Source organism: Rhinoderma darwinii, unplaced genomic scaffold, assembly GCF_050947455.1.
Source record: "Rhinoderma darwinii isolate aRhiDar2 unplaced genomic scaffold, aRhiDar2.hap1 Scaffold_737, whole genome shotgun sequence".
NCBI lineage: Eukaryota > Metazoa > Chordata > Amphibia > Anura > Rhinodermatidae > Rhinoderma > Rhinoderma darwinii.
The window spans coordinates 323,796-349,744 of record NW_027464299.1 but is presented as its reverse complement, the minus strand read 5'-3'; the positions used below and the strand labels follow the sequence as shown (position 1 = coordinate 349,744).

Below are 25,949 nucleotides of genomic sequence, written 5' to 3'. Positions count from 1 at the left end.
GACGGTGAGGCTCAGTCAGTCACTCAGTGTTGCCTGAGAGGGCAACACTGCAACAGCCGGCCGCCAGGCTGTCTTTTTTTTGCACAGCTAGTTGCCTCCAGGAGGCCACAAGAGGGAGACAAGGGACTGCAAAATGGAAAATAGGCATCCACCAACTTTACAGACAACTTCTCCTTGCTCCTACAACCTCCATCCTTGCACAGTTTGTTATTCTTCTAGGTAACATAGTAACAAATCCAAATTGCTGCTCTCTTTGTAGGCAAGCAAGGCTTTGTTGCAACTGCAATTCTTACTTCTTCTTGAAATGTAGGGACGACAGTACATTCCATCACATCCATCTAGTGTACACAGGTAGGTCCATTGTGGCGGGCAGGCGAGCGGGCGGGCTGCTTTATTGGCTGTTTGCTGTTCCCCTACTCCACTCCACTATTTGACTGTTGTGCTGCATCAATCAATCAATCAATCAATCAATCAATCAATCAATCAATCAATCAATCAATCAATCAATCAATCAGTGGCTGGCTCAGGTGCAGCTCTTTAACTTACCTAAAAGGGAGGGTGGAGAGAAGACAAGGAAGGTGAATGAGGTGTTCCAATGTGAAATGCCGGAAACACAGAAACACAGACGACACACAACAAGAGGTGGCAATCTATTCATTAATTGCATTTAATCAATGAGCTCATTATCACTCATGCATTGTCCAACAGGTGTTGAAATAATGGGATTAAAAGGGGAGATCCCTTCAGAAAGACAGAAACAATAGCAAAGACAAAAAACACTTTTGGAATCTGCTTTTAGTCAACACATAAGGAAAGGGTGCACCGGTCCTGGAAATACTGCAATACCAGGTCAATGCGTGGAGTGGACAGAGCAAGCTCTATTTCCATCTCCCTGTTCTAAAAATCCATTTAATATATGGTCCCCAGATAGGGGACGTATCAAATATTAAACTGATAAGAACAGATACTACACTTGATCTTAGCCAAAAGGCCGAGAAGCGATAACCCGAACGGGCCGCGCGTTGCCCGAGCCTGCCCGATACTGCTGTTCAGCCCTTGCAGCGATTCAGCCTACTTCTAGGCAATTCCATGGGGACCTGCAGGCTCACACACTCACAGCTACACGGGAGGTGAATAAAGGCCGGAGAGGAAGCCAGACAGGATTTGCTTCTTTTGCTTGCACCACAATGCAGTGCTGAAAGAGGAGGAATCTACATAAAAACGCCTTCCTGGCAACGCCCAAATGCCCTGCTGCCATGCAGATAAACACTGGCAGCGGCAGCAAGTGCATGCCCACAGCCACCCCTTGTTCCTTCACACCTTGTATCAGCTGTAATCCAGTCCAGTCCAGTGCTGCCTGCTGAGCAGCACTGACCAACACTGCCTGGGCCCAGGCTTTTATCTCTGAGGCCCCATTATGATGTCAGAAAGCTGGCTCTGGAATCCTGAGGGCTCCACTATGACACGTGCAAAGTTCCGTCTGAACTTTATATAAGACGGTGAGGCTCAGTCAGTCACTCAGTGTTGCCTGAGAGGGCAACACTGCAACAGCCGGCCGCCAGGCTGTCTTTTTTTTGCACAGCTAGTTGCCTCCAGGAGGCCACAAGAGGGAGACAAGGGACTGCAAAATGGAAAATAGGCATCCACCAACTTTACAGACAACTTCTCCTTGCTCCTACAACCTCCATCCTTGCACAGTTTGTTATTCTTCTAGGTAACATAGTAACAAATCCAAATTGCTGCTCTCTTTGTAGGCAAGCAAGGCTTTGTTGCAACTGCAATTCTTACTTCTTCTTGAAATGTAGGGACGACAGTACATTCCATCACATCCATCTAGTGTACACAGGTAGGTCCATTGTGGCGGGCAGGCGAGCGGGCGGGCTGCTTTATTGGCTGTTTGCTGTTCCCCTACTCCACTCCACTATTTGACTGTTGTGCTGCATCAATCAATCAATCAATCAATCAATCAATCAATCAATCAATCAATCAATCAATCAATCAATCAATCAGTGGCTGGCTCAGGTGCAGCTCTTTAACTTACCTAAAAGGGAGGGCGGAGAGAAGACAAGGAAGGTGAATGAGGTGTTCCAATGTGAAATGCCGGAAACACAGAAACACAGACGACACACAACAAGAGGTGGCAATCTATTCATTAATTGCATTTAATCAATGAGCTCATTATCACTCATGCATTGTCCAACAGGTGTTGAAATAATGGGATTAAAAGGGGAGATCCCTTCAGAAAGACAGAAACAATAGCAAAGACAAAAAACACTTTTGGAATCTGCTTTTAGTCAACACATAAGGAAAGGGTGCACCGGTCCTGGAAATACTGCAATACCAGGTCAATGCGTGGAGTGGACAGAGCAAGCTCTATTTCCATCTCCCTGTTCTAAAAATCCATTTAATATATGGTCCCCAGATAGGGGACGTATCAGATATTAAACTGATAAGAACAGATACTACACTTGATCTTAGCCAAAAGGCCGAGAAGCGATAACCCGAACGGGCCGCGCGTTGCCCGAGCCTGCCCGATACTGCTGTTCAGCCCTTGCAGCGATTCAGCCTACTTCTAGGCAATTCCATGGGGCCCTGCAGGCTCACACACTCACAGCTACACGGGAGGTGAATAAAGGCCGGAGAGGAAGCCAGACAGGATTTGCTTCTTTTGCTTGCACCACAATGCAGTGCTGAAAGAGGAGGAATCTACATAAAAACGCCTTCCTGGCAACGCCCAAATGCCCTGCTGCCATGCAGATAAACACTGGCAGCGGCAGCAAGTGCATGCCCACAGCCACCCCTTGTTCCTTCACACCTTGTATCAGCTGTAATCCAGTCCAGTCCAGTGCTGCCTGCTGAGCAGCACTGACCAACACTGCCTGGGCCCAGGCTTTTATCTCTGAGGCCCCATTATGATGTCAGAAAGCTGGCTCTGGAATCCTGAGGGCTCCACTATGACACGTGCAAAGTTCCGTCTGAACTTTATATAAGACGGTGAGGCTCAGTCAGTCACTCAGTGTTGCCTGAGAGGGCAACACTGCAACAGCCGGCCGCCAGGCTGTCTTTTTTTTGCACAGCTAGTTGCCTCCAGGAGGCCACAAGAGGGAGACAAGGGACTGCAAAATGGAAAATAGGCATCCACCAACTTTACAGACAACTTCTCCTTGCTCCTACAACCTCCATCCTTGCACAGTTTGTTATTCTTCTAGGTAACATAGTAACAAATCCAAATTGCTGCTCTCTTTGTAGGCAAGCAAGGCTTTGTTGCAACTGCAATTCTTACTTCTTCTTGAAATGTAGGGACGACAGTACATTCCATCACATCCATCTAGTGTACACAGGTAGGTCCATTGTGGCGGGCAGGCGAGCGGGCGGGCTGCTTTATTGGCTGTTTGCTGTTCCCCTACTCCACTCCACTATTTGACTGTTGTGCTGCATCAATCAATCAATCAATCAATCAATCAATCAATCAATCAATCAATCAATCAATCAATCAGTGGCTGGCTCAGGTGCAGCTCTTTAACTTACCTAAAAGGGAGGGCGGAGAGAAGACAAGGAAGGTGAATGAGGTGTTCCAATGTGAAATGCCGGAAACACAGAAACACAGACGACACACAACAAGAGGTGGCAATCTATTCATTAATTGCATTTAATCAATGAGCTCATTATCACTCATGCATTGTCCAACAGGTGTTGAAATAATGGGATTAAAAGGGGAGATCCCTTCAGAAAGACAGAAACAATAGCAAAGACAAAAAACACTTTTGGAATCTGCTTTTAGTCAACACATAAGGAAAGGGTGCACCGGTCCTGGAAATACTGCAATACCAGGTCAATGCGTGGAGTGGACAGAGCAAGCTCTATTTCCATCTCCCTGTTCTAAAAATACATTTAATATATGGTCCCCAGATAGGGGACGTATCAGATATTAAACTGATAAGAACAGATACTACACTTGATCTTAGCCAAAAGGCCGAGAAGCGATAACCCGAACGGGCCGCGCGTTGCCCGAGCCTGCCCGATACTGCTGTTCAGCCCTTGCAGCGATTCAGCCTACTTCTAGGCAATTCCATGGGGCCCTGCAGGCTCACACACTCACAGCTACACGGGAGGTGAATAAAGGCCGGAGAGGAAGCCAGACAGGATTTGCTTCTTTTGCTTGCACCACAATGCAGTGCTGAAAGAGGAGGAATCTACATAAAAACGCCTTCCTGGCAACGCCCAAATGCCCTGCTGCCATGCAGATAAACACTGGCAGCGGCAGCAAGTGCATGCCCACAGCCACCCCTTGTTCCTTCACACCTTGTATCAGCTGTAATCCAGTCCAGTCCAGTGCTGCCTGCTGAGCAGCACTGACCAACACTGCCTGGGCCCAGGCTTTTATCTCTGAGGCCCCATTATGATGTCAGAAAGCTGGCTCTGGAATCCTGAGGGCTCCACTATGACACGTGCAAAGTTCCGTCTGAACTTTATATAAGACGGTGAGGCTCAGTCAGTCACTCAGTGTTGCCTGAGAGGGCAACACTGCAACAGCCGGCCGCCAGGCTGTCTTTTTTTTGCACAGCTAGTTGCCTCCAGGAGGCCACAAGAGGGAGACAAGGGACTGCAAAATGGAAAATAGGCATCCACCAACTTTACAGACAACTTCTCCTTGCTCCTACAACCTCCATCCTTGCACAGTTTGTTATTCTTCTAGGTAACATAGTAACAAATCCAAATTGCTGCTCTCTTTGTAGGCAAGCAAGGCTTTGTTGCAACTGCAATTCTTACTTCTTCTTGAAATGTAGGGACGACAGTACATTCCATCACATCCATCTAGTGTACACAGGTAGGTCCATTGTGGCGGGCAGGCGAGCGGGCGGGCTGCTTTATTGGCTGTTTGCTGTTCCCCTACTCCACTCCACTATTTGACTGTTGTGCTGCATCAATCAATCAATCAATCAATCAATCAATCAATCAATCAATCAATCAATCAATCAATCAGTGGCTGGCTCAGGTGCAGCTCTTTAACTTACCTAAAAGGGAGGGCGGAGAGAAGACAAGGAAGGTGAATGAGGTGTTCCAATGTGAAATGCCGGAAACACAGAAACACAGACGACACACAACAAGAGGTGGCAATCTATTCATTAATTGCATTTAATCAATGAGCTCATTATCACTCATGCATTGTCCAACAGGTGTTGAAATAATGGGATTAAAAGGGGAGATCCCTTCAGAAAGACAGAAACAATAGCAAAGACAAAAAACACTTTTGGAATCTGCTTTTAGTCAACACATAAGGAAAGGGTGCACCGGTCCTGGAAATACTGCAATACCAGGTCAATGCGTGGAGTGGACAGAGCAAGCTCTATTTCCATCTCCCTGTTCTAAAAATCCATTTAATATATGGTCCCCAGATAGGGGACGTATCAGATATTAAACTGATAAGAACAGATACTACACTTGATCTTAGCCAAAAGGCCGAGAAGCGATAACCCGAACGGGCCGCGCGTTGCCCGAGCCTGCCCGATACTGCTGTTCAGCCCTTGCAGCGATTCAGCCTACTTCTAGGCAATTCCATGGGGCCCTGCAGGCTCACACACTCACAGCTACACGGGAGGTGAATAAAGGCCGGAGAGGAAGCCAGACAGGATTTGCTTCTTTTGCTTGCACCACAATGCAGTGCTGAAAGAGGAGGAATCTACATAAAAACGCCTTCCTGGCAACGCCCAAATGCCCTGCTGCCATGCAGATAAACACTGGCAGCGGCAGCAAGTGCATGCCCACAGCCACCCCTTGTTCCTTCACACCTTGTATCAGCTGTAATCCAGTCCAGTCCAGTGCTGCCTGCTGAGCAGCACTGACCAACACTGCCTGGGCCCAGGCTTTTATCTCTGAGGCCCCATTATGATGTCAGAAAGCTGGCTCTGGAATCCTGAGGGCTCCACTATGACACGTGCAAAGTTCCGTCTGAACTTTATATAAGACGGTGAGGCTCAGTCAGTCACTCAGTGTTGCCTGAGAGGGCAACACTGCAACAGCCGGCCGCCAGGCTGTCTTTTTTTTGCACAGCTAGTTGCCTCCAGGAGGCCACAAGAGGGAGACAAGGGACTGCAAAATGGAAAATAGGCATCCACCAACTTTACAGACAACTTCTCCTTGCTCCTACAACCTCCATCCTTGCACAGTTTGTTATTCTTCTAGGTAACATAGTAACAAATCCAAATTGCTGCTCTCTTTGTAGGCAAGCAAGGCTTTGTTGCAACTGCAATTCTTACTTCTTCTTGAAATGTAGGGACGACAGTACATTCCATCACATCCATCTAGTGTACACAGGTAGGTCCATTGTGGCGGGCAGGCGAGCGGGCGGGCTGCTTTATTGGCTGTTTGCTGTTCCCCTACTCCACTCCACTATTTGACTGTTGTGCTGCATCAATCAATCAATCAATCAATCAATCAATCAATCAATCAATCAATCAATCAATCAATCAATCAATCAGTGGCTGGCTCAGGTGCAGCTCTTTAACTTACCTAAAAGGGAGGGCGGAGAGAAGACAAGGAAGGTGAATGAGGTGTTCCAATGTGAAATGCCGGAAACACAGAAACACAGACGACACACAACAAGAGGTGGCAATCTATTCATTAATTGCATTTAATCAATGAGCTCATTATCACTCATGCATTGTCCAACAGGTGTTGAAATAATGGGATTAAAAGGGGAGATCCCTTCAGAAAGACAGAAACAATAGCAAAGACAAAAAACACTTTTGGAATCTGCTTTTAGTCAACACATAAGGAAAGGGTGCACCGGTCCTGGAAATACTGCAATACCAGGTCAATGCGTGGAGTGGACAGAGCAAGCTCTATTTCCATCTCCCTGTTCTAAAAATCCATTTAATATATGGTCCCCAGATAGGGGACGTATCAGATATTAAACTGATAAGAACAGATACTACACTTGATCTTAGCCAAAAGGCCGAGAAGCGATAACCCGAACGGGCCGCGCGTTGCCCGAGCCTGCCCGATACTGCTGTTCAGCCCTTGCAGCGATTCAGCCTACTTCTAGGCAATTCCATGGGGCCCTGCAGGCTCACACACTCACAGCTACACGGGAGGTGAATAAAGGCCGGAGAGGAAGCCAGACAGGATTTGCTTCTTTTGCTTGCACCACAATGCAGTGCTGAAAGAGGAGGAATCTACATAAAAACGCCTTCCTGGCAACGCCCAAATGCCCTGCTGCCATGCAGATAAACACTGGCAGCGGCAGCAAGTGCATGCCCACAGCCACCCCTTGTTCCTTCACACCTTGTATCAGCTGTAATCCAGTCCAGTCCAGTGCTGCCTGCTGAGCAGCACTGACCAACACTGCCTGGGCCCAGGCTTTTATCTCTGAGGCCCCATTATGATGTCAGAAAGCTGGCTCTGGAATCCTGAGGGCTCCACTATGACACGTGCAAAGTTCCGTCTGAACTTTATATAAGACGGTGAGGCTCAGTCAGTCACTCAGTGTTGCCTGAGAGGGCAACACTGCAACAGCCGGCCGCCAGGCTGTCTTTTTTTTGCACAGCTAGTTGCCTCCAGGAGGCCACAAGAGGGAGACAAGGGACTGCAAAATGGAAAATAGGCATCCACCAACTTTACAGACAACTTCTCCTTGCTCCTACAACCTCCATCCTTGCACAGTTTGTTATTCTTCTAGGTAACATAGTAACAAATCCAAATTGCTGCTCTCTTTGTAGGCAAGCAAGGCTTTGTTGCAACTGCAATTCTTACTTCTTCTTGAAATGTAGGGACGACAGTACATTCCATCACATCCATCTAGTGTACACAGGTAGGTCCATTGTGGCGGGCAGGCGAGCGGGCGGGCTGCTTTATTGGCTGTTTGCTGTTCCCCTACTCCACTCCACTATTTGACTGTTGTGCTGCATCAATCAATCAATCAATCAATCAATCAATCGATCAATCAATCAATCAATCAATCAATCAATCAATCAGTGGCTGGCTCAGGTGCAGCTCTTTAACTTACCTAAAAGGGAGGGCGGAGAGAAGACAAGGAAGGTGAATGAGGTGTTCCAATGTGAAATGCCGGAAACACAGAAACACAGACGACACACAACAAGAGGTGGCAATCTATTCATTAATTGCATTTAATCAATGAGCTCATTATCACTCATGCATTGTCCAACAGGTGTTGAAATAATGGGATTAAAAGGGGAGATCCCTTCAGAAAGACAGAAACAATAGCAAAGACAAAAAACACTTTTGGAATCTGCTTTTAGTCAACACATAAGGAAAGGGTGCACCGGTCCTGGAAATACTGCAATACCAGGTCAATGCGTGGAGTGGACAGAGCAAGCTCTATTTCCATCTCCCTGTTCTAAAAATCCATTTAATATATGGTCCCCAGATAGGGGACGTATCAGATATTAAACTGATAAGAACAGATACTACACTTGATCTTAGCCAAAAGGCCGAGAAGCGATAACCCGAACGGGCCGCGCGTTGCCCGAGCCTGCCCGATACTGCTGTTCAGCCCTTGCAGCGATTCAGCCTACTTCTAGGCAATTCCATGGGGCCCTGCAGGCTCACACACTCACAGCTACACGGGAGGTGAATAAAGGCCGGAGAGGAAGCCAGACAGGATTTGCTTCTTTTGCTTGCACCACAATGCAGTGCTGAAAGAGGAGGAATCTACATAAAAACGCCTTCCTGGCAACGCCCAAATGCCCTGCTGCCATGCAGATAAACACTGGCAGCGGCAGCAAGTGCATGCCCACAGCCACCCCTTGTTCCTTCACACCTTGTATCAGCTGTAATCCAGTCCAGTCCAGTGCTGCCTGCTGAGCAGCACTGACCAACACTACCTGGGCCCAGGCTTTTATCTCTGAGGCCCCATTATGATGTCAGAAAGCTGGCTCTGGAATCCTGAGGGCTCCACTATGACACGTGCAAAGTTCCGTCTGAACTTTATATAAGACGGTGAGGCTCAGTCAGTCACTCAGTGTTGCCTGAGAGGGCAACACTGCAACAGCCGGCCGCCAGGCTGTCTTTTTTTTGCACAGCTAGTTGCCTCCAGGAGGCCACAAGAGGGAGACAAGGGACTGCAAAATGGAAAATAGGCATCCACCAACTTTACAGACAACTTCTCCTTGCTCCTACAACCTCCATCCTTGCACAGTTTGTTATTCTTCTAGGTAACATAGTAACAAATCCAAATTGCTGCTCTCTTTGTAGGCAAGCAAGGCTTTGTTGCAACTGCAATTCTTACTTCTTCTTGAAATGTAGGGACGACAGTACATTCCATCACATCCATCTAGTGTACACAGGTAGGTCCATTGTGGCGGGCAGGCGAGCGGGCGGGCTGCTTTATTGGCTGTTTGCTGTTCCCCTACTCCACTCCACTATTTGACTGTTGTGCTGCATCAATCAATCAATCAATCAATCAATCAATCAATCAATCAATCAATCAATCAATCAATCAGTGGCTGGCTCAGGTGCAGCTCTTTAACTTACCTAAAAGGGAGGGCGGAGAGAAGACAAGGAAGGTGAATGAGGTGTTCCAATGTGAAATGCCGGAAACACAGAAACACAGACGACACACAACAAGAGGTGGCAATCTATTCATTAATTGCATTTAATCAATGAGCTCATTATCACTCATGCATTGTCCAACAGGTGTTGAAATAATGGGATTAAAAGGGGAGATCCCTTCAGAAAGACAGAAACAATAGCAAAGACAAAAAACACTTTTGGAATCTGCTTTTAGTCAACACATAAGGAAAGGGTGCACCGGTCCTGGAAATACTGCAATACCAGGTCAATGCGTGGAGTGGACAGAGCAAGCTCTATTTCCATCTCCCTGTTCTAAAAATCCATTTAATATATGGTCCCCAGATAGGGGACGTATCAGATATTAAACTGATAAGAACAGATACTACACTTGATCTTAGCCAAAAGGCCGAGAAGCGATAACCCGAACGGGCCGCGCGTTGCCCGAGCCTGCCCGATACTGCTGTTCAGCCCTTGCAGCGATTCAGCCTACTTCTAGGCAATTCCATGGGGCCCTGCAGGCTCACACACTCACAGCTACACGGGAGGTGAATAAAGGCCGGAGAGGAAGCCAGACAGGATTTGCTTCTTTTGCTTGCACCACAATGCAGTGCTGAAAGAGGAGGAATCTACATAAAAACGCCTTCCTGGCAACGCCCAAATGCCCTGCTGCCATGCAGATAAACACTGGCAGCGGCAGCAAGTGCATGCCCACAGCCACCCCTTGTTCCTTCACACCTTGTATCAGCTGTAATCCAGTCCAGTCCAGTGCTGCCTGCTGAGCAGCACTGACCAACACTGCCTGGGCCCAGGCTTTTATCTCTGAGGCCCCATTATGATGTCAGAAAGCTGGCTCTGGAATCCTGAGGGCTCCACTATGACACGTGCAAAGTTCCGTCTGAACTTTATATAAGACGGTGAGGCTCAGTCAGTCACTCAGTGTTGCCTGAGAGGGCAACACTGCAACAGCCGGCCGCCAGGCTGTCTTTTTTTTGCACAGCTAGTTGCCTCCAGGAGGCCACAAGAGGGAGACAAGGGACTGCAAAATGGAAAATAGGCATCCACCAACTTTACAGACAACTTCTCCTTGCTCCTACAACCTCCATCCTTGCACAGTTTGTTATTCTTCTAGGTAACATAGTAACAAATCCAAATTGCTGCTCTCTTTGTAGGCAAGCAAGGCTTTGTTGCAACTGCAATTCTTACTTCTTCTTGAAATGTAGGGACGACAGTACATTCCATCACATCCATCTAGTGTACACAGGTAGGTCCATTGTGGCGGGCAGGCGAGCGGGCGGGCTGCTTTATTGGCTGTTTGCTGTTCCCCTACTCCACTCCACTATTTGACTGTTGTGCTGCATCAATCAATCAATCAATCAATCAATCAATCAATCAATCAATCAATCAATCAGTGGCTGGCTCAGGTGCAGCTCTTTAACTTACCTAAAAGGGAGGGCGGAGAGAAGACAAGGAAGGTGAATGAGGTGTTCCAATGTGAAATGCCGGAAACACAGAAACACAGACGACACACAACAAGAGGTGGCAATCTATTCATTAATTGCATTTAATCAATGAGCTCATTATCACTCATGCATTGTCCAACAGGTGTTGAAATAATGGGATTAAAAGGGGAGATCCCTTCAGAAAGACAGAAACAATAGCAAAGACAAAAAACACTTTTGGAATCTGCTTTTAGTCAACACATAAGGAAAGGGTGCACCGGTCCTGGAAATACTGCAATACCAGGTCAATGCGTGGAGTGGACAGAGCAAGCTCTATTTCCATCTCCCTGTTCTAAAAATCCATTTAATATATGGTCCCCAGATAGGGGACGTATCAGATATTAAACTGATAAGAACAGATACTACACTTGATCTTAGCCAAAAGGCCGAGAAGCGATAACCCGAACGGGCCGCGCGTTGCCCGAGCCTGCCCGATACTGCTGTTCAGCCCTTGCAGCGATTCAGCCTACTTCTAGGCAATTCCATGGGGCCCTGCAGGCTCACACACTCACAGCTACACGGGAGGTGAATAAAGGCCGGAGAGGAAGCCAGACAGGATTTGCTTCTTTTGCTTGCACCACAAAGCAGTGCTGAAAGAGGAGGAATCTACATAAAAACGCCTTCCTGGCAACGCCCAAATGCCCTGCTGCCATGCAGATAAACACTGGCAGCGGCAGCAAGTGCATGCCCACAGCCACCCCTTGTTCCTTCACACCTTGTATCAGCTGTAATCCAGTCCAGTCCAGTGCTGCCTGCTGAGCAGCACTGACCAACACTGCCTGGGCCCAGGCTTTTATCTCTGAGGCCCCATTATGATGTCAGAAAGCTGGCTCTGGAATCCTGAGGGCTCCACTATGACACGTGCAAAGTTCCGTCTGAACTTTATATAAGACGGTGAGGCTCAGTCAGTCACTCAGTGTTGCCTGAGAGGGCAACACTGCAACAGCCGGCCGCCAGGCTGTCTTTTTTTTGCACAGCTAGTTGCCTCCAGGAGGCCACAAGAGGGAGACAAGGGACTGCAAAATGGAAAATAGGCATCCACCAACTTTACAGACAACTTCTCCTTGCTCCTACAACCTCCATCCTTGCACAGTTTGTTATTCTTCTAGGTAACATAGTAACAAATCCAAATTGCTGCTCTCTTTGTAGGCAAGCAAGGCTTTGTTGCAACTGCAATTCTTACTTCTTCTTGAAATGTAGGGACGACAGTACATTCCATCACATCCATCTAGTGTACACAGGTAGGTCCATTGTGGCGGGCAGGCTCGGGCAACGCGCGGCCCGTTCGGGTTATCGCTTCTCGGCCTTTTGGCTAAGATCAAGTGTAGTATCTGTTCTTATCAGTTTAATATCTGATACGTCCCCTATCTGGGGACCATATATTAAATGGATTTTTAGAACAGGGAGATGGAAATAGAGCTTGCTCTGTCCACTCCACGCATTGACCTGGTATTGCAGTATTTCCAGGACCGGTGCACCCTTTCCTTATGTGTTGACTAAAAGCAGATTCCAAAAGTGTTTTTTGTCTTTGCTATTGTTTCTGTCTTTCTGAAGGGATCTCCCCTTTTAATCCCATTATTTCAACACCTGTTGGACAATGCATGAGTGATAATGAGCTCATTGATTAAATGCAATTAATGAATAGATTGCCACCTCTTGTTGTGTGTCGTCTGTGTTTCTGTGTTTCCGGCATTTCACATTGGAACACCTCATTCACCTTCCTTGTCTTCTCTCCGCCCTCCCTTTTAGGTAAGTTAAAGAGCTGCACCTGAGCCAGCCACTGATTGATTGATTGATTGATTGATTGATTGATTGATTGATTGATTGATTGATGCAGCACAACAGATAGTGGAGTGGAGTAGGGGAACAGCAAACAGCCAATAAAGCAGCCCGCCCGCTCGCCTGCCCGCCACAATGGACCTACCTGTGTACACTAGATGGATGTGATGGAATGTACTGTCGTCCCTACATTTCAAGAAGAAGTAAGAATTGCAGTTGCAACAAAGCCTTGCTTGCCTACAAAGAGAGCAGCAATTTGGATTTGTTACTATGTTACCTAGAAGAATAACAAACTGTGCAAGGATGGAGGTTGTAGGAGCAAGGAGAAGTTGTCTGTAAAGTTGGTGGATGCCTATTTTCCATTTTGCAGTCCCTTGTCTCCCTCTTGTGGCCTCCTGGAGGCAACTAGCTGTGCAAAAAAAAGACAGCCTGGCGGCCGGCTGTTGCAGTGTTGCCCTCTCAGGCAACACTAAGTGACTGACTGAGCCTCACCGTCTTATATAAAGTTCAGACGGAACTTTGCACGTGTCATAGTGGAGCCCTCAGGATTCCAGAGCCAGCTTTCTGACATCATAATGGGGCCTCAGAGATAAAAGCCTGGGCCCAGGCAGTGTTGGTCAGTGCTGCTCAGCAGGCAGCACTGGACTGGACTGGATTACAGCTGATACAAGGTGTGAAGGAACAAGGGGTGGCTGTGGGCATGCACTTGCTGCCGCTGCCAGTGTTTATCTGCATGGCAGCAGGGCATTTGGGCGTTGCCAGGAAGGCGTTTTTATGTAGATTCCTCCTCTTTCAGCACTGCATTGTGGTGCAAGCAAAAGAAGCAAATCCTGTCTGGCTTCCTCTCCGGCCTTTATTCACCTCCCGTGTAGCTGTGAGTGTGTGAGCCTGCAGGGCCCCATGGAATTGCCTAGAAGTAGGCTGAATCGCTGCAAGGGCTGAACAGCAGTATCGGGCAGGCTCGGGCAACGCGCGGCCCGTTCGGGTTATCGCTTCTCGGCCTTTTGGCTAAGATCAAGTGTAGTATCTGTTCTTATCAGTTTAATATCTGATACGTCCCCTATCTGGGGACCATATATTAAATGGATTTTTAGAACAGGGAGATGGAAATAGAGCTTGCTCTGTCCACTCCACGCATTGACCTGGTATTGCAGTATTTCCAGGACCGGTGCACCCTTTCCTTATGTGTTGACTAAAAGCAGATTCCAAAAGTGTTTTTTGTCTTTGCTATTGTTTCTGTCTTTCTGAAGGGATCTCCCCTTTTAATCCCATTATTTCAACACCTGTTGGACAATGCATGAGTGATAATGAGCTCATTGATTAAATGCAATTAATGAATAGATTGCCACCTCTTGTTGTGTGTCGTCTGTGTTTCTGTGTTTCCGGCATTTCACATTGGAACACCTCATTCACCTTCCTTGTCTTCTCTCCGCCCTCCCTTTTAGGTAAGTTAAAGAGCTGCACCTGAGCCAGCCACTGATTGATTGATTGATTGATTGATTGATTGATTGATTGATTGATTGATTGATGCAGCACAACAGTCAAATAGTGGAGTGGAGTAGGGGAACAGCAAACAGCCAATAAAGCAGCCCGCCCGCTCGCCTGCCCGCCACAATGGACCTACCTGTGTACACTAGATGGATGTGATGGAATGTACTGTCGTCCCTACATTTCAAGAAGAAGTAAGAATTGCAGTTGCAACAAAGCCTTGCTTGCCTACAAAGAGAGCAGCAATTTGGATTTGTTACTATGTTACCTAGAAGAATAACAAACTGTGCAAGGATGGAGGTTGTAGGAGCAAGGAGAAGTTGTCTGTAAAGTTGGTGGATGCCTATTTTCCATTTTGCAGTCCCTTGTCTCCCTCTTGTGGCCTCCTGGAGGCAACTAGCTGTGCAAAAAAAAGACAGCCTGGCGGCCGGCTGTTGCAGTGTTGCCCTCTCAGGCAACACTGAGTGACTGACTGAGCCTCACCGTCTTATATAAAGTTCAGACGGAACTTTGCACGTGTCATAGTGGAGCCCTCAGGATTCCAGAGCCAGCTTTCTGACATCATAATGGGGCCTCAGAGATAAAAGCCTGGGCCCAGGCAGTGTTGGTCAGTGCTGCTCAGCAGGCAGCACTGGACTGGACTGGATTACAGCTGATACAAGGTGTGAAGGAACAAGGGGTGGCTGTGGGCATGCACTTGCTGCCGCTGCCAGTGTTTATCTGCATGGCAGCAGGGTATTTGGGCGTTGCCAGGAAGGCGTTTTTATGTAGATTCCTCCTCTTTCAGCACTGCATTGTGGTGCAAGCAAAAGAAGCAAATCCTGTCTGGCTTCCTCTCCGGCCTTTATTCACCTCCCGTGTAGCTGTGAGTGTGTGAGCCTGCAGGGCCCCATGGAATTGCCTAGAAGTAGGCTGAATCGCTGCAAGGGCTGAACAGCAGTATCGGGCAGGCTCGGGCAACGCGCGGCCCGTTCGGGTTATCGCTTCTCGGCCTTTTGGCTAAGATCAAGTGTAGTATCTGTTCTTATCAGTTTAATATCTGATACGTCCCCTATCTGGGGACCATATATTAAATGGATTTTTAGAACAGGGAGATGGAAATAGAGCTTGCTCTGTCCACTCCACGCATTGACCTGGTATTGCAGTATTTCCAGGACCGGTGCACCCTTTCCTTATGTGTTGACTAAAAGCAGATTCCAAAAGTGTTTTTTGTCTTTGCTATTGTTTCTGTCTTTCTGAAGGGATCTCCCCTTTTAATCCCATTATTTCAACACCTGTTGGACAATGCATGAGTGATAATGAGCTCATTGATTAAATGCAATTAATGAATAGATTGCCACCTCTTGTTGTGTGTCGTCTGTGTTTCTGTGTTTCCGGCATTTCACATTGGAACACCTCATTCACCTTCCTTGTCTTCTCTCCGCCCTCCCTTTTAGGTAAGTTAAAGAGCTGCACCTGAGCCAGCCACTGATTGATTGATTGATTGATTGATTGATTGATTGATTGATTGATTGATTGATTGATTGATTGATTGATGCAGCACAACAGTCAAATAGTGGAGTGGAGTAGGGGAACAGCAAACAGCCAATAAAGCAGCCCGCCCGCTCGCCTGCCCGCCACAATGGACCTACCTGTGTACACTAGATGGATGTGATGGAATGTACTGTCGTCCCTACATTTCAAGAAGAAGTAAGAATTGCAGTTGCAACAAAGCCTTGCTTGCCTACAAAGAGAGCAGCAATTTGGATTTGTTACTATGTTACCTAGAAGAATAACAAACTGTGCAAGGATGGAGGTTGTAGGAGCAAGGAGAAGTTGTCTGTAAAGTTGGTGGATGCCTATTTTCCATTTTGCAGTCCCTTGTCTCCCTCTTGTGGCCTCCTGGAGGCAACTAGCTGTGCAAAAAAAAGACAGCCTGGCGGCCGGCTGTTGCAGTGTTGCCCTCTCAGGCAACACTGAGTGACTGACTGAGCCTCACCGTCTTATATAAAGTTCAGACGGAACTTTGCACGTGTCATAGTGGAGCCCTCAGGATTCCAGAGCCAGCTTTCTGACATCATAATGGGGCCTCAGAGATAAAAGCCTGGGCCCAGGCAGTGTTGGTCAGTGCTGCTCAGCAGGCAGCACTGGACTGGACTGGATTACAGCTGATACAAGGTGTGAAGGAACAAGGGGTGGCTGTGGGCATGCACTTGCTGCCGCTGCCAGTGTTTATCTGCATGGCAGCAGGGCATTTGGGCGTTGCCAGGAAGGCGTTTTTATGTAGATTCCTCCTCTTTCAGCACTGCATTGTGGTGCAAGCAAAAGAAGCAAATCCTGTCTGGCTTCCTCTCCGGCCTTTATTCACCTCCCGTGTAGCTGTGAGTGTGTGAGCCTGCAGGGCCCCATGGAATTGCCTAGAAGTAGGCTGAATCGCTGCAAGGGCTGAACAGCAGTATCGGGCAGGCTCGGGCAACGCGCGGCCCGTTCGGGTTATCGCTTCTCGGCCTTTTGGCTAAGATCAAGTGTAGTATCTGTTCTTATCAGTTTAATATCTGATACGTCCCCTATCTGGGGACCATATATTAAATGGATTTTTAGAACAGGGAGATGGAAATAGAGCTTGCTCTGTCCACTCCACGCATTGACCTGGTATTGCAGTATTTCCAGGACCGGTGCACCCTTTCCTTATGTGTTGACTAAAAGCAGATTCCAAAAGTGTTTTTTGTCTTTGCTATTGTTTCTGTCTTTCTGAAGGGATCTCCCCTTTTAATCCCATTATTTCAACACCTGTTGGACAATGCATGAGTGATAATGAGCTCATTGATTAAATGCAATTAATGAATAGATTGCCACCTCTTGTTGTGTGTCGTCTGTGTTTCTGTGTTTCCGGCATTTCACATTGGAACACCTCATTCACCTTCCTTGTCTTCTCTCCGCCCTCCCTTTTAGGTAAGTTAAAGAGCTGCACCTGAGCCAGCCACTGATTGATTGATTGATTGATTGATTGATTGATTGATTGATTGATTGATTGATGCAGCACAACAGTCAAATAGTGGAGTGGAGTAGGGGAACAGCAAACAGCCAATAAAGCAGCCCGCCCGCTCGCCTGCCCGCCACAATAGACCTACCTGTGTACACTAGATGGATGTGATGGAATGTACTGTCATCCCTACATTTCAAGAAGAAGTAAGAATTGCAGTTGCAACAAAGCCTTGCTTGCCTACAAAGAGAGCAGCAATTTGGATTTGTTACTATGTTACCTAGAAGAATAACAAACTGTGCAAGGATGGAGGTTGTAGGAGCAAGGAGAAGTTGTCTGTAAAGTTGGTGGATGCCTATTTTCCATTTTGCAGTCCCTTGTCTCCCTCTTGTGGCCTCCTGGAGGCAACTAGCTGTGCAAAAAAAAGACAGCCTGGCGGCCGGCTGTTGCAGTGTTGCCCTCTCAGGCAACACTGAGTGACTGACTGAGCCTCACCGTCTTATATAAAGTTCAGACGGAACTTTGCACGTGTCATAGTGGAGCCCTCAGGATTCCAGAGCCAGCTTTCTGACATCATAATGGGGCCTCAGAGATAAAAGCCTGGGCCCAGGCAGTGTTGGTCAGTGCTGCTCAGCAGGCAGCACTGGACTGGACTGGATTACAGCTGATACAAGGTGTGAAGGAACAAGGGGTGGCTGTGGGCATGCACTTGCTGCCGCTGCCAGTGTTTATCTGCATGGCAGCAGGGCATTTGGGCGTTGCCAGGAAGGCGTTTTTATGTAGATTCCTCCTCTTTCAGCACTGCATTGTGGTGCAAGCAAAAGAAGCAAATCCTGTCTGGCTTCCTCTCCGGCCTTTATTCACCTCCCGTGTAGCTGTGAGTGTGTGAGCCTGCAGGGCCCCATGGAATTGCCTAGAAGTAGGCTGAATCGCTGCAAGGGCTGAACAGCAGTATCGGGCAGGCTCGGGCAACGCGCGGCCCGTTCGGGTTATCGCTTCTCGGCCTTTTGGCTAAGATCAAGTGTAGTATCTGTTCTTATCAGTTTAATATCTGATACGTCCCCTATCTGGGGACCATATATTAAATGGATTTTTAGAACAGGGAGATGGAAATAGAGCTTGCTCTGTCCACTCCACGCATTGACCTGGTATTGCAGTATTTCCAGGACCGGTGCACCCTTTCCTTATGTGTTGACTAAAAGCAGATTCCAAAAGTGTTTTTTGTCTTTGCTATTGTTTCTGTCTTTCTGAAGGGATCTCCCCTTTTAATCCCATTATTTCAACACCTGTTGGACAATGCATGAGTGATAATGAGCTCATTGATTAAATGCAATTAATGAATAGATTGCCACCTCTTGTTGTGTGTCGTCTGTGTTTCTGTGTTTCCGGCATTTCACATTGGAACACCTCATTCACCTTCCTTGTCTTCTCTCCGCCCTCCCTTTTAGGTAAGTTAAAGAGCTGCACCTGAGCCAGCCACTGATTGATTGATTGATTGATTGATTGATTGATTGATTGATTGATTGATTGATTGATTGATGCAGCACAACAGTCAAATAGTGGAGTGGAGTAGGGGAACAGCAAACAGCCAATAAAGCAGCCCGCCCGCTCGCCTGCCCGCCACAATGGACCTACCTGTGTACACTAGATGGATGTGATGGAATGTACTGTCGTCCCTACATTTCAAGAAGAAGTAAGAATTGCAGTTGCAACAAAGCCTTGCTTGCCTACAAAGAGAGCAGCAATTTGGATTTGTTACTATGTTACCTAGAAGAATAACAAACTGTGCAAGGATGGAGGTTGTAGGAGCAAGGAGAAGTTGTCTGTAAAGTTGGTGGATGCCTATTTTCCATTTTGCAGTCCCTTGTCTCCCTCTTGTGGCCTCCTGGAGGCAACTAGCTGTGCAAAAAAAAGACAGCCTGGCGGCCGGCTGTTGCAGTGTTGCCCTCTCAGGCAACACTGAGTGACTGACTGAGCCTCACCGTCTTATATAAAGTTCAGACGGAACTTTGCACGTGTCATAGTGGAGCCCTCAGGATTCCAGAGCCAGCTTTCTGACATCATAATGGGGCCTCAGAGATAAAAGCCTGGGCCCAGGCAGTGTTGGTCAGTGCTGCTCAGCAGGCAGCACTGGACTGGACTGGATTACAGCTGATACAAGGTGTGAAGGAACAAGGGGTGGCTGTGGGCATGCACTTGCTGCCGCTGCCAATGTTTATCTGCATGGCAGCAGGGCATTTGGGCGTTGCCATGAAGGCGTTTTTATGTAGATTCCTCCTCTTTCAGCACTGCATTGTGGTGCAAGCAAAAGAAGCAAATCCTGTCTGGCTTCCTCTCCGGCCTTTATTCACCTCCCGTGTAGCTGTGAGTGTGTGAGCCTGCAGGGCCCCATGGAATTGCCTAGAAGTAGGCTGAATCGCTGCAAGGGCTGAACAGCAGTATCGGGCAGGCTCGGGCAACGCGCGGCCCGTTCGGGTTATCGCTTCTCGGCCTTTTGGCTAAGATCAAGTGTAGTATCTGTTCTTATCAGTTTAATATCTGATACGTCCCCTATCTGGGGACCATATATTAAATGGATTTTTAGAACAGGGAGATGGAAATAGAGCTTGCTCTGTCCACTCCACGCATTGACCTGGTATTGCAGTATTTCCAGGACCGGTGCACCCTTTCCTTATGTGTTGACTAAAAGCAGATTCCAAAAGTGTTTTTTGTCTTTGCTATTGTTTCTGTCTTTCTGAAGGGATCTCCCCTTTTAATCCCATTATTTCAACACCTGTTGGACAATGCATGAGTGATAATGAGCTCATTGATTAAATGCAATTAATGAATAGATTGCCACCTCTTGTTGTGTGTCGTCTGTGTTTCTGTGTTTCCGGCATTTCACATTGGAACACCTCATTCACCTTCCTTGTCTTCTCTCCGCCCTCCCTTTTAGGGGGGATTCACACGAGCGTGTATTCGGTCCGTGCGGGCTGCGTGGTTTTCACGCGGCACGCATGGACCAATACAAGTCTATGGGGCAGTACAGACAGTCCGTGCTTTTTGCGCAGCGTTTGTCTGCTGCGCAAAAAGCGCGACAGGTTCAATAACTCTGCGTATTTCGCGCATCACGCACCCATTGAAGTCAATGGGTGCGTGAAAATCACGCGCACCACACGGAAGCACCTCCGTGGGACGAGCGTGATTCGCGCAACAGCAGTGAAAAGGATGAATGAAAACAGAAAAGCACCACGTGCTTTTCTGTTTCCAAGCATCCAAACGGAGTGTCTTTGCGAGGAGCGAACCCCGACAACCGAGGCAAACTTCACCGGGTTCGGCCAAACTCGTTTTGGCCGAACCCGGCAAAAAAATTTCCGGTCCGCGACGTCGGGAGAGATTCACTGTGCATGGTGCTGAAAGAGTTAAACTGTTTCAGCACCATGGACAGTGACTTGCGATCCCAAAATACATGAACCTGTAAAAAAAAACGAAGTTCTAACTTACCGATAACTCCTGTCTCCTTCCTGCAGTCCGACCTCCCGGGATGACACTTCAGTTCAAGTGACAGCTCCAGCCAATCACAGGCCAAGCACAGGCTGCAGCCAATCACAGGCTGCAGTGGTCACTTGGACTGCCGCGTCATCCAGGGAGGTGGGGCCCGATGTCAAGAGAGGCGCGTCACCAAGGACGCGTCACCAAGGACGCGTCACCAAGGCAACGGCCGGGAAGTTCTCGGTAAGTAGGAACTTTATCTTTTTTTTTTACAGGTTTTTCGCTGTTGTGTTCGGCATTCACTGTCGAGGGTGCTGAAAGAGTTAGCTCTTTCAGCACCTTGGACAGTGACGGGCGTCGACAAGCCTCATCTCTATGATGCCGGCTGCGCGAAAATCACGCAGCCGCGCATCAGACACGCATGACACACGCAGCTGTCAAATGGTTTTTGCGCTCGCAAAACGCCGCGTTGTTTGCGCGCGCAAAAACGCAACGCTCGTGTGAATCTCCCCTCAGGTAAGTTAAAGAGCTGCACCTGAGCCAGCCACTGATTGATTGATTGATTGATTGATTGATTGATTGATTGATTGATTGATTGATTGATTGATGCAGCACAACAGTCAAATAGTGGAGTGGAGTAGGGGAACAGCAAACAGCCAATAAAGCAGCCCGCCCGCTCGCCTGCCCGCCACAATGGACCTACCTGTGTACACTAGATGGATGTGATGGAATGTACTGTCGTCCCTACATTTCAAGAAGAAGTAAGAATTGCAGTTGCAACAAAGCCTTGCTTGCCTACAAAGAGAGCAGCAATTTGGATTTGTTACTATGTTACCTAGAAGAATAACAAACTGTGCAAGGATGGAGGTTGTAGGAGCAAGGAGAAGTTGTCTGTAAAGTTGGTGGATGCCTATTTTCCATTTTGCAGTCCCTTGTCTCCCTCTTGTGGCCTCCTGGAGGCAACTAGCTGTGCAAAAAAAAGACAGCCTGGCGGCCGGCTGTTGCAGTGTTGCCCTCTCAGGCAACACTGAGTGACTGACTGAGCCTCACCGTCTTATATAAAGTTCAGACGGAACTTTGCACGTGTCATAGTGGAGCCCTCAGGATTCCAGAGCCAGCTTTCTGACATCATAATGGGGCCTCAGAGATAAAAGCCTGGGCCCAGGCAGTGTTGGTCAGTGCTGCTCAGCAGGCAGCACTGGACTGGACTGGATTACAGCTGATACAAGGTGTGAAGGAACAAGGGGTGGCTGTGGGCATGCACTTGCTGCCGCTGCCAGTGTTTATCTGCATGGCAGCAGGGCATTTGGGCGTTGCCAGGAAGGCGTTTTTATGTAGATTCCTCCTCTTTCAGCACTGCATTGTGGTGCAAGCAAAAGAAGCAAATCCTGTCTGGCTTCCTCTCCGGCCTTTATTCACCTCCCGTGTAGCTGTGAGTGTGTGAGCCTGCAGGGCCCCATGGAATTGCCTAGAAGTAGGCTGAATCGCTGCAAGGGCTGAACAGCAGTATCGGGCAGGCTCGGGCAACGCGCGGCCCGTTCGGGTTATCGCTTCTCGGCCTTTTGGCTAAGATCAAGTGTAGTATCTGTTCTTATCAGTTTAATATCTGATACGTCCCCTATCTGGGGACCATATATTAAATGGATTTTTAGAACAGGGAGATGGAAATAGAGCTTGCTCTGTCCACTCCACGCATTGACCTGGTATTGCAGTATTTCCAGGACCGGTGCACCCTTTCCTTATGTGTTGACTAAAAGCAGATTCCAAAAGTGTTTTTTGTCTTTGCTATTGTTTCTGTCTTTCTGAAGGGATCTCCCCTTTTAATCCCATTATTTCAACACCTGTTGGACAATGCATGAGTGATAATGAGCTCATTGATTAAATGCAATTAATGAATAGATTGCCACCTCTTGTTGTGTGTCGTCTGTGTTTCTGTGTTTCCGGCATTTCACATTGGAACACCTCATTCACCTTCCTTGTCTTCTCTCCGCCCTCCCTTTTAGGTAAGTTAAAGAGCTGCACCTGAGCCAGCCACTGATTGATTGATTGATTGATTGATTGATTGATTGATTGATTGATTGATGCAGCACAACAGTCAAATAGTGGAGTGGAGTAGGGGAACAGCAAACAGCCAATAAAGCAGCCCGCCCGCTCGCCTGCCCCACAATGGACCTACCTGTGTACACTAGATGGATGTGATGGAATGTACTGTCGTCCCTACATTTCAAGAAGAAGTAAGAATTGCAGTTGCAACAATGCCTTGCTTGCCTACAAAGAGAGCAGCAATTTGGATTTGTTACTATGTTACCTAGAAGAATAACAAACTGTGCAAGGATGGAGGTTGTAGGAGCAAGGAGAAGTTGTCTGTAAAGTTGGTGGATGCCTATTTTCCATTTTGCAGTCCCTTGTCTCCCTCTTGTGGCCTCCTGGAGGCAACTAGCTGTGCAAAAAAAAGACAGCCTGGCGGCCGGCTGTTGCAGTGTTGCCCTCTCAGGCAACACTGAGTGACTGACTGAGCCTCACCGTCTTATATAAAGTTCAGACGGAACTTTGCACGTGTCATAGTGGAGCCCTCAGGATTCCAGAGCCAGCTTTCTGACATCATAATGGGGCCTCAGAGATAAAAGCCTGGGCCCAGGCAGTGTTGGTCAGTGCTGCTCAGCAGGCAGCACTGGACTGGACTGGATTACAGCTGATACAAGGTGTGAAGGAACAAGGGGTGGCTGTGGGCATGCACTTGCTGCCGCTGCCAGTGTTTATCTGCATGGCAGCAGGGCATTTGGGCGTTGCCAGGAAGGCGTTTTTATGTAGATTCCTCCTCTTTCAGCACTGCATTGTGGTGCAAGCAAAAGAAGCAAATCCTGTCTGGCTTCCTCTCCGGCCTTTATTCACCTCCCGTGTAGCTGTGAGTGTGTGAGCCTGCAGGGCCCCATGGAATTGCCTAGAAGTAGGCTGAATCGCTGCAAGGGCTGAACAGCAGTATCGGGCAGGCTCGGGCAACGCGCGGCCCGTTCGGGTTATCGCTTCTCGGCCTTTTGGCTAAGATCAAGTGTAGTATCTGTTCTTATCAGTTTAATATCTGATACGTCCCCTATCTGGGGACCATATATTAAATGGATTTTTAGAACAGGGAGATGGAAATAGAGCTTGCTCTGTCCACTCCACGCATTGACCTGGTATTGCAGTATTTCCAGGACCGGTGCACCCTTTCCTTATGTGTTGACTAAAAGCAGATTCCAAAAGTGTTTTTTGTCTTTGCTATTGTTTCTGTCTTTCTGAAGGGATCTCCCCTTTTAATCCCATTATTTCAACACCTGTTGGACAATGCATGAGTGATAATGAGCTCATTGATTAAATGCAATTAATGAATAGATTGCCACCTCTTGTTGTGTGTCGTCTGTGTTTCTGTGTTTCCGGCATTTCACATTGGAACACCTCATTCACCTTCCTTGTCTTCTCTCCGCCCTCCCTTTTAGGTAAGTTAAAGAGCTGCACCTGAGCCAGCCACTGATTGATTGATTGATTGATTGATTGATTGATTGATTGATTGATTGATGCAGCACAACAGTCAAATAGTGGAGTGGAGTAGGGGAACAGCAAACAGCCAATAAAGCAGCCCGCCCGCTCGCCTGCCCCACAATGGACCTACCTGTGTACACTAGATGGATGTGATGGAATGTACTGTCGTCCCTACATTTCAAGAAGAAGTAAGAATTGCAGTTGCAACAATGCCTTGCTTGCCTACAAAGAGAGCAGCAATTTGGATTTGTTACTATGTTACCTAGAAGAATAACAAACTGTGCAAGGATGGAGGTTGTAGGAGCAAGGAGAAGTTGTCTGTAAAGTTGGTGGATGCCTATTTTCCATTTTGCAGTCCCTTGTCTCCCTCTTGTGGCCTCCTGGAGGCAACTAGCTGTGCAAAAAAAAGACAGCCTGGCGGCCGGCTGTTGCAGTGTTGCCCTCTCAGGCAACACTGAGTGACTGACTGAGCCTCACCGTCTTATATAAAGTTCAGACGGAACTTTGCACGTGTCATAGTGGAGCCCTCAGGATTCCAGAGCCAGCTTTCTGACATCATAATGGGGCCTCAGAGATAAAAGCCTGGGCCCAGGCAGTGTTGGTCAGTGCTGCTCAGCAGGCAGCACTGGACTGGACTGGATTACAGCTGATACAAGGTGTGAAGGAACAAGGGGTGGCTGTGGGCATGCACTTGCTGCCGCTGCCAGTGTTTATCTGCATGGCAGCAGGGCATTTGGGCGTTGCCAGGAAGGCGTTTTTATGTAGATTCCTCCTCTTTCAGCACTGCATTGTGGTGCAAGCAAAAGAAGCAAATCCTGTCTGGCTTCCTCTCCGGCCTTTATTCACCTCCCGTGTAGCTGTGAGTGTGTGAGCCTGCAGGGCCCCATGGAATTGCCTAGAAGTAGGCTGAATCGCTGCAAGGGCTGAACAGCAGTATCGGGCAGGCTCGGGCAACGCGCGGCCCGTTCGGGTTATCGCTTCTCGGCCTTTTGGCTAAGATCAAGTGTAGTATCTGTTCTTATCAGTTTAATATCTGATACGTCCCCTATCTGGGGACCATATATTAAATGGATTTTTAGAACAGGGAGATGGAAATAGAGCTTGCTCTGTCCACTCCACGCATTGACCTGGTATTGCAGTATTTCCAGGACCGGTGCACCCTTTCCTTATGTGTTGACTAAAAGCAGATTCCAAAAGTGTTTTTTGTCTTTGCTATTGTTTCTGTCTTTCTGAAGGGATCTCCCCTTTTAATCCCATTATTTCAACACCTGTTGGACAATGCATGAGTGATAATGAGCTCATTGATTAAATGCAATTAATGAATAGATTGCCACCTCTTGTTGTGTGTCGTCTGTGTTTCTGTGTTTCCGGCATTTCACATTGGAACACCTCATTCACCTTCCTTGTCTTCTCTCCGCCCTCCCTTTTAGGTAAGTTAAAGAGCTGCACCTGAGCCAGCCACTGATTGATTGATTGATTGATTGATTGATTGATTGATGCAGCACAACAGTCAAATAGTGGAGTGGAGTAGGGGAACAGCAAACAGCCAATAAAGCAGCCCGCCCGCTCGCCTGCCCGCCACAATGGACCTACCTGTGTACACTAGATGGATGTGATGGAATGTACTGTCGTCCCTACATTTCAAGAAGAAGTAAGAATTGCAGTTGCAACAAAGCCTTGCTTGCCTACAAAGAGAGCAG

At 47.8% G+C, this 25,949-nt stretch overlaps 17 non-coding genes across 17 annotated transcripts; 9 read left to right on the top strand and 8 right to left on the bottom strand.

Annotated features, from left to right (window-relative positions):
- Window positions 1-812: 812 nt before the first annotated feature.
- On the bottom strand, window positions 813-1,003 carry LOC142729977 (U2 spliceosomal RNA). Its single transcript, XR_012878656.1, has one exon. It is a non-coding gene; the product is annotated as a U2 spliceosomal RNA (small nuclear RNA).
- Window positions 1,004-2,307: 1,304 nt separating this feature from the next.
- Window positions 2,308-2,498, bottom strand: LOC142729944 (U2 spliceosomal RNA). The gene has a single exon (XR_012878627.1). It is a non-coding gene; the product is annotated as a U2 spliceosomal RNA (small nuclear RNA).
- A 1,296-nt stretch (window positions 2,499-3,794) lies between these two features.
- Window positions 3,795-3,985, bottom strand: LOC142729990 (U2 spliceosomal RNA). The gene has a single exon (XR_012878666.1). It is a non-coding gene; the product is annotated as a U2 spliceosomal RNA (small nuclear RNA).
- A 1,296-nt stretch (window positions 3,986-5,281) lies between these two features.
- Window positions 5,282-5,472, bottom strand: LOC142729943 (U2 spliceosomal RNA). The gene has a single exon (XR_012878626.1). It is a non-coding gene; the product is annotated as a U2 spliceosomal RNA (small nuclear RNA).
- A 1,304-nt stretch (window positions 5,473-6,776) lies between these two features.
- LOC142729942 (U2 spliceosomal RNA) lies at window positions 6,777-6,967 on the bottom strand. The gene has a single exon (XR_012878625.1). It is a non-coding gene; the product is annotated as a U2 spliceosomal RNA (small nuclear RNA).
- Window positions 6,968-8,271: 1,304 nt separating this feature from the next.
- LOC142729941 (U2 spliceosomal RNA) lies at window positions 8,272-8,462 on the bottom strand. Its single transcript, XR_012878624.1, has one exon. It is a non-coding gene; the product is annotated as a U2 spliceosomal RNA (small nuclear RNA).
- A 1,296-nt stretch (window positions 8,463-9,758) lies between these two features.
- Window positions 9,759-9,949, bottom strand: LOC142729939 (U2 spliceosomal RNA). The gene has a single exon (XR_012878623.1). It is a non-coding gene; the product is annotated as a U2 spliceosomal RNA (small nuclear RNA).
- Window positions 9,950-11,237: 1,288 nt separating this feature from the next.
- Window positions 11,238-11,428, bottom strand: LOC142729938 (U2 spliceosomal RNA). Its single transcript, XR_012878622.1, has one exon. It is a non-coding gene; the product is annotated as a U2 spliceosomal RNA (small nuclear RNA).
- An 894-nt stretch (window positions 11,429-12,322) lies between these two features.
- On the top strand, window positions 12,323-12,513 carry LOC142729937 (U2 spliceosomal RNA). The gene has a single exon (XR_012878621.1). It is a non-coding gene; the product is annotated as a U2 spliceosomal RNA (small nuclear RNA).
- A 1,284-nt stretch (window positions 12,514-13,797) lies between these two features.
- Window positions 13,798-13,988, top strand: LOC142729936 (U2 spliceosomal RNA). Its single transcript, XR_012878620.1, has one exon. It is a non-coding gene; the product is annotated as a U2 spliceosomal RNA (small nuclear RNA).
- Window positions 13,989-15,276: 1,288 nt separating this feature from the next.
- On the top strand, window positions 15,277-15,467 carry LOC142729935 (U2 spliceosomal RNA). The gene has a single exon (XR_012878619.1). It is a non-coding gene; the product is annotated as a U2 spliceosomal RNA (small nuclear RNA).
- A 1,304-nt stretch (window positions 15,468-16,771) lies between these two features.
- LOC142729933 (U2 spliceosomal RNA) lies at window positions 16,772-16,962 on the top strand. The gene has a single exon (XR_012878617.1). It is a non-coding gene; the product is annotated as a U2 spliceosomal RNA (small nuclear RNA).
- A 1,288-nt stretch (window positions 16,963-18,250) lies between these two features.
- Window positions 18,251-18,441, top strand: LOC142729932 (U2 spliceosomal RNA). The gene has a single exon (XR_012878616.1). It is a non-coding gene; the product is annotated as a U2 spliceosomal RNA (small nuclear RNA).
- Window positions 18,442-19,737: 1,296 nt separating this feature from the next.
- On the top strand, window positions 19,738-19,928 carry LOC142729931 (U2 spliceosomal RNA). The gene has a single exon (XR_012878615.1). It is a non-coding gene; the product is annotated as a U2 spliceosomal RNA (small nuclear RNA).
- A 2,348-nt stretch (window positions 19,929-22,276) lies between these two features.
- LOC142729930 (U2 spliceosomal RNA) lies at window positions 22,277-22,467 on the top strand. The gene has a single exon (XR_012878614.1). It is a non-coding gene; the product is annotated as a U2 spliceosomal RNA (small nuclear RNA).
- Window positions 22,468-23,749: 1,282 nt separating this feature from the next.
- On the top strand, window positions 23,750-23,940 carry LOC142729928 (U2 spliceosomal RNA). Its single transcript, XR_012878613.1, has one exon. It is a non-coding gene; the product is annotated as a U2 spliceosomal RNA (small nuclear RNA).
- Window positions 23,941-25,222: 1,282 nt separating this feature from the next.
- Window positions 25,223-25,413, top strand: LOC142729927 (U2 spliceosomal RNA). Its single transcript, XR_012878612.1, has one exon. It is a non-coding gene; the product is annotated as a U2 spliceosomal RNA (small nuclear RNA).
- Window positions 25,414-25,949: the final 536 nt, after the last annotated feature.